Source organism: Panthera onca, unplaced genomic scaffold (genome assembly GCF_046562875.1).
Source record: "Panthera onca isolate mPanOnc1 unplaced genomic scaffold, mPanOnc1 haplotype 2 h2.h2tg000212l_path, whole genome shotgun sequence".
Lineage (NCBI taxonomy): Eukaryota > Metazoa > Chordata > Mammalia > Carnivora > Felidae > Panthera > Panthera onca.
Genome location: NW_027675841.1, coordinates 137,337 through 144,611, shown reverse-complemented (window position 1 = coordinate 144,611; position 7,275 = coordinate 137,337). Strand labels below are relative to the sequence as shown.

The following is a 7,275-nucleotide window of genomic DNA, read 5'->3' as shown; positions in this document are numbered from 1 at the left end:
TCCATTTGATTTATATTCCATAGGTGCTCGAAAAAAATGTGCATTTTGTTGTCACATGGAGTATTCTACACAACTCTATGAGATCCTGTTTGTTCCTCTTTTCTTCTCTTAGCTGATTTTAAAAACAATTGTATGAAACAATATGTTTATAATGTTTCTTTGGGCATATAACTTATAGAAATATAAAATACTTGCCAATAATAACACAAAGGAAATGGGTGCAGCAAAATTGTACTGAGCTAAAGAAATTACTCCAGATGCCAACTCAAATACACAAGAACAAATAAAGAGAACTGGAAATGATAATAAAGAAGGTAAATATTTTTTAAAGCTATAGATACGTATTTGCTCTCTTTCATTTTCTTATTTTAAAAGCCATTAAATTATATGAAGTAATAATTACAACAATGCATTTAGAGCTTAACATGCGTGAGGTATAATATATATAACAGTAATATCACAAAAAGGGGGAAAGGAATAGTGCTATATAGTTATGTTTATGTATCTTACTGGAATTAAGTTAGTATAAATCTGAACCTGCCTCTGATAAGTTAAAATGTGTATAGTAAGTCCTAGAGTGACCACTAATGATATAACTTTAATATGTGTGTATATGTATGTGTATGTATGTATGTATGTATGTGTGTGTGTATATATATAATTGAAAATCATTGAAGATGTTCATCAAAAAGTTAAACATAGACTTGTCATATGATCCATTAATTCTACTCCAAGGTATAAACCCTAAAGAATTGAAAACAGGGTATGCCAGCGTTCATAGCAGCATACTTCACAATAGCCAAAAAGTGGAAATAACCTAAGTGTCCAATCACAGATTAATAGATTTTTTAATGTGGTATATACATACAATGGAATATGCAACTAATATCATTCTGATACTAAAACCAGACAAAGACATCACAAGATTTCAACAAGGTGTCAAGACAATTATATGGAGGAGAGAAGTTTTTTTCAACAAATGGTATGGAGACAACTGGATAGTGAATCATAATTTGCTGGCTTCAGGTTGACAGCAATAATAATAATATATTGTGGGATTTAATAACGTGTATGACAACAATAGCACAGATTACAAGGGGATAAATTTGAAGTATGTTTAAATTATTTTTTTTATAAAAATTTTAAATTATTTATTTTTGAGAGAGAGACATGAGAGAGAGTGTGAGTTGGGGAGGAACAGAGAGAGAGAGGGAGACACAGAATCCAAAGTGGGATTCAAGCTCCGAGCTGTCAGCACAGAGCCCGGATGCAGGGCTTGAACTCACGAACTGCGAGATTATGACCTGAGCTGAAGTTGGAGGCTTAACCGACTGAGCCACACAGGCACCCCATTAAATTATTATGCTATATGTGAAATACTATTGTATTACTTGAAGGTAAACAGTGACAAGTTAAATATGTATAAAGTCTAGTGCAACCACTAAAAATAAAACAAAAATAACAGTTATACTTATTAAAGCCACAATGGAGATAAGTGGCATTATAAAAATACACTGTTCATTCCAAACAAGGAAGAACAAAAATAAGTAAACAAGGCAGGAAAAAGTAGTAAAAAATACAGATAGGACAAATGAAAAAAAAATAGCAAGGTGGTAGACTTAAATCCAAGCTAATCCATAATCAAATATAAATGGTATGAAAAATATAAGTGGTATAAACACTCTGAATTAAAAGGCATGGATTTTCACTTTGGATAAAAAACAGCAAACTGCTATAAATACTGCCTATAAGAAACCCACTTTATACATAAAACAAATAGGTTAAAAGTGAATGGATGGTATGCGACATTGTGAATATAACTAATGCCACTAATTGTGCACTTAAAATGGGAAAAATTATGTTATATGTATTTTAACACAATAAAAAAAATAGTAAAGTTAAAAAGTGAAAGATTAGAAAATAAATTATGGTAACAGTGTAGAAAAAGATTAACATAGCTAGTTTGACTGCTATGCTTTGATAGCATCTTATAAGGTTGGTCCTCGGCTGTTGTCTGGAAACTTAGATTTCAGGAGAATTTCTACCATTAACTGGTAATAGAGGATTGTTGAATCTAAACTTTTTGTACAAACAATATGGTATATGCTGAACACTTGCTTTCATCCTGGCAGTCTGGAATTTGATTATTCACCAGAATAAAGTTATCTTGTGATCATACCCCAATCAAAATCTTGGGCATTTAGTTTCTAATGACCTCTCTTGATAAACAACATTTCACGCAGGTTGTGACATCTTTTGTTGGGGGAAACTAAGCATGTCCTGTGTGACTCCACTAGGACAAGACTCTAGAACCCCGCACTTAGTTTCCCCTGAACTGCACCCCAGTGTGCACTTGATTTATAGATTAAATTTATTCCTAATCAAATTTCAATCAGCTTTTTTTTGAGAAACTGCCAAACTGATTCTGTAATTTATTCAAAAATGCAAAGGAACTAGAAAAACCAAAAAATTTTGAAAAAAAGAACATAGTTGAAAGACCTACACTGATTTTGAGTTACTTTAAAGCTAGTCATATTGGGGTGCCTGGGTGGCTCTGTTGGTTAAACGGCCGACTTTGGTTCAGGTCATGATCTCATGGTTCATGAGTTCAAGCCCCGCATTGGGCTCTGTGCTGACAGCTCAGAGCCTGGAGCCTGCTTCAGATTCTGTGTCTCCCTCTTTCTCTGCCCCTCCCCCACTCACTCTCTGTCTCTCTCTCTCTCTCAAAAATAAATAAATATTTAAAAAGTTTTTTAAAGCTCAGTCATTAAGACAGTATGATATTTATACAAAAACATATAAATAGATGAATGGAATAGAATAGGGCATGCAGAAATAGACCCAAAGGTATATAGTAAATTTATTTTCAACAAAGTTGTCAAAGTAACTCAATAAAGAAAACATAGTATTTTCAACAAATGGTGCTGGAACAATTTGACATCCACTTGTTTAAATAATGAACTTCAGTTCACACCATATCATTTTTTTTAATCTCAAAATGGGGTAAAGACCTAAATATAATATTTTTTTATAAAAGCAACTGGGATTCTTAATGATAACACAAAGGCATGAAATATGAAGAGAAATATAAAATATATGTCATCAACATTAAAACATTGGAGTGAAGTAAAGGAAGATAGAAGACTAAGAAGAATCAGGAATCTGTCTCTCCACAATCTGTCTTTCCACAAAAATTATACTGGCAGAAATCATCTGATGTAAGTATTTTGGAACTCAAGTCTATATGGATGATTACAGCTTCCTGGGGAAAGCTTGGCTAGTAAATTGCAGTTTATTTTTATTAATTTCAGTTTTAGCACAGTAATGGCTACCCATTTTCCATCCATTGAAGCCTACAGCAAGCAGGCAAATCTATGTTCCTGGTGTGGCTTTCTGGAACCACCATGGACAATAAGGACCTTGTCCCCAAATATTAGTGTTTGGTATTCCCACTGTGAGCAATAAGGGCTGCAATAAGCAATTCCCACTGTGCCCACTGTGGGCAATAAGGACTTTGTCCCCAAATATTGGTGTTTGGTATTCTGATTTTTTTTTAAGGCAAGTATTTTTGTTTTGTTTTTATTTTAGGGAAAGAGCATGTACACAAGCCAGGGAGAGGGGCAGAGGGAGAGAGAGAAAGAGAGAATCTCAAGCAGGCTCCACACTCAGCATGGAGCCTGATGCAGGTCTCAATCCCATGATCCTGGGATCATGACCTGAGCTGAAACCAAGAGTAGGATGCTCAACTGACTGAGCCACCCAGGTGTCCCAGTATTCTGATTTTTGACTGCTGCTTCTGACCACTGAGATGCAGCCCAGAGGCTGGCCACTGTTGTTTTAACTTGCACCAGTTGAAATTCCTAGCAAGGGACTGAAGAACAGTCCCTGGGGTATTTTTTCTCTCTGTTTCTTTTTACCTTTTTTTTCCCCTTCGAGAGTCAGACATTTAAGGATTATGACATTCAAAATCAGACATGTATACAGGGAAATTTAGAAAACTTCTATGTATACCCATGGAAACAGAGTGTCAGAAAAGAACTGAGAAGATCTCGAGCTTTCATCTCAGGCTAATCACAAGCAAAGACACCCTTGAACAACTTTAAAAACAGAGAGAGAGAGAGAGAGAGAGAGAGAGAGAAAATTCTGGAGAAGGGGAACAATCTGATTCCAGAGTTTCCACATTATGAAATTCAAATGTCCAGTTTCAACAACAAAAAATCACAGACATACAAAAGGGAAAAAGAAAAACAGTAAAGTATAGACCATTTAAAGGAACAAAATAATCACCATGAGCTGTCTCTGAGGAACCACTGACATCGACTTATTAGACAAAACATTAAATATGACTTTCTTGGGTCACCTAGGTGCCTCAGTCAGTTAAGTGTCAAACTCTTGATCTCAGCTCAGGTCTTGATTTCAGGGTCATGAGTTCAAGTCCCACGCTGGGCACTGCGCTGGGCATGAAGTCTAGTTAAAAACTTTCTTAAAGATGCTAGAAGAGCTAAAGGAAAACATGGGAATAGACAGGAAGATGATGTATGAACAAAATGAGAACATCAATATCAAAAAGAGGTAGAAATTTAAAAAGAAATTCTCGAACTGAAAAGTACAATAAATGAAATAAAAATTCACTGGAATGTTTTAAAAGTATATTGGAGCAAGCAGAAGAAAGAATTGGCAAACTTTAAGATAAGGCTATTGAAATTATTTAGTTTAAGGAATAGAAAGAAAAAGGAATGGAGAAAAGTGAACTGAGCGTAAATGACCTGTGGGACACTATAAAACAGTCCAACATATATGTTGTAGGAATCACATAAGTAGAAAATAGTGAGAAAGGAGCAGAAAGAATATTTGAGGAAATAAGGATAGAGAACTTCCCAAATTTGGTTTAAGACATGAATCTACAAATCTAAGAAACTCAACAAATTCCAACTAGTATAGACAAGCCAACAAAACCCCCCACACATTATAGTCAAACTATGAAAATCCAAAGACAATCTTAAAAACAGCAAGAGGGAAACAGCTCCTCACCAGAAGGAATATCAATAAGGTTATCAACTGATTTCTCATGAGAAATCTTGGAGGCCAGAATGTAGTGTGCTGATATATTCAAAGTGCTGAAAGAGAAAAAAAAAAAAAAAAGAAAGTCCATTATTATTTCTATATTCAGCAAAACTCCTTCAAATATGAGGGAGAAATTCTGACATTCTCGGATAAACACTGAGGGAGTATGTTACCACTAGAGCTGTTCCACAAGAAATGCTAAAGGGAATCCTTCAAGTTGAAATGAAAGAATGCTAGACAGTAACTCAAAACTATATGAAGAAATAAAGATTGGTAAAACTTGTGGATCCTTCCTGTGCTGCTTCTCTCTTTTGCTCAGGCCTGTGGTGCTGGCAGGATGGGCAAGTGTCATAGTTTTCATACTTCCAGGAAGCTCCATAGCCAACGACAAGATCAGAAGTGATAAACATGCCAGAAGGCCCATTTTGGCACAGCCCTGAAGGCCAACACTTTTGGTGGCACTTTCCATGCAAAAGAATTGTGCTGGAAAAAGTAGTCCTTGAAGCCAAATAGCCAAATTCTGCCATTAGGAAGTGTGTCAGGTTCCAGCTAATCAAGAATGGCAATAATAATAATAATAAAAATAATAATAATAATAATAATGAACTATTGGGACCACATCAAGATAAAATCTTCTGCACAGCAAAGGAAACAATCAGCAAAACTAAAAGGCAACTGACCCAATGGGAGAAGATATTTGCAAACGACGTATCAGATAAAGGTTTAGTATCCAAAATCTATAAAGAACTTATCAAACTTACCCCAAAAACAAATAATCCTGTGAAGAAATGGGCAAAAGACATGAATAGATAATTTTCCAAAGAAGACATCCAGATGGCTAAAAGACACATGAAAAAATGCTCAATATCACTCGTCATCAGGGAAATACAAATTAAAACCACAATGAGATACCACCTTACACCAGTCAGAATGACTAAAATTAACAACTCAGGCAACAATAGATGTTGGCAAGGATTCAGAGAAAGAGGATCTCTTTTGTACTGCTGGTGGGAATGCAAACTGGTGCAGCCACTCTGGAAAACAGTATGGAAGTTCCTCAAAAAATTAAAAATAGAACTACCCTATGATCCAGCAACTGCACTACTAGGTATTTATTCAAGGGATATAGGTGTGCTGTTTCAAAGGGGCACATGCACCCCAATGTTTATAGCAGTGCTATTGGCAATAGCCAAAGTATGGAAAGAGCCCAAATGTCCATAGATGGATGAATGGATAAAGAGGATGCGGTATATATATATAATAGAGTATTACTCAGCAATCAGAAAGAATGATCGTGCAGTTTGCAACTACATGGGTGGAACTAGAGGGTATTATGCTAAGCAAAATTAGTCAGAGACAAATATACTACTTTACTCATGTGGAATTAAGATACAAATAGATGAACATAAGGGAAGGGAAACAAAAGTAATATAAAAACAGAGAGGGAGATGAACCATAAGAGACTCTTAAATACAGAGAACAAACTGAGGATTGCTAGAGGGGTTATGCGTGGGGGGATGGGTTAAATGGGAAAGGGGCATTAAGGAAGACACTTGTTGGGATGAGCACTGGGTGTTATACACAGGGGATGAATCACTGCAATCTACTCCTGAAATCATTGTTGTATAATATGCTAACTTTGATGTAAGTTAAAAAACAATAATAATAAATTAATAATTTTTTTAAAAAGAATGGCAAAAAAAATCACAGCCTTTGTACTCAATGGTGGTTGTTTGAATTTTATTGAGGAAAATGATGAGGTTCTGGTTGCTGGGTTTGGTTGCAAAGGTCATGCTGTCAGTGACATTCCTGGAGTTCACTTTAAGGTTATTAAAATAGCCAATGTCTCTCTTTTGGCCCTATACAAAGGCAAGAAAGAAAGACCAAGATAATAACTTTTGATGATGAAAACATGGCAATAATAAATTTTCATTTACCAAAAAAAAGGAAATAAAGATTAGTATGTGACAATTATAAAAGCTAGTGCTATTGCAATTTTTCCTTGTAACTCCATTTTTTATTTTCCACATTATTTAAAAGACAAATGCATAAAAAGAGTTACTAATCTATGGCATTGAGCACCAAAAATACAAATATATAATTGTTGACATCAGTAAAAGGAGGAAGAATGAGCTGTATAGGAACAGATTTAAGTTGATATAAATTCAAATTAGATTGTTATAAATTTAGGATACTAAATTTAATCCCCAT

At 35.0% G+C, this 7,275-nt stretch overlaps 1 pseudogene; it reads left to right on the top strand.

Moving 5' to 3' along the window:
• The first annotated feature begins 5,401 nt into the window (after positions 1–5,401).
• LOC145715224 (small ribosomal subunit protein uS12-like) lies at positions 5,402–6,988 on the top strand (annotated as a pseudogene).
• The last annotated feature ends 287 nt before the right edge of the window (positions 6,989–7,275 follow it).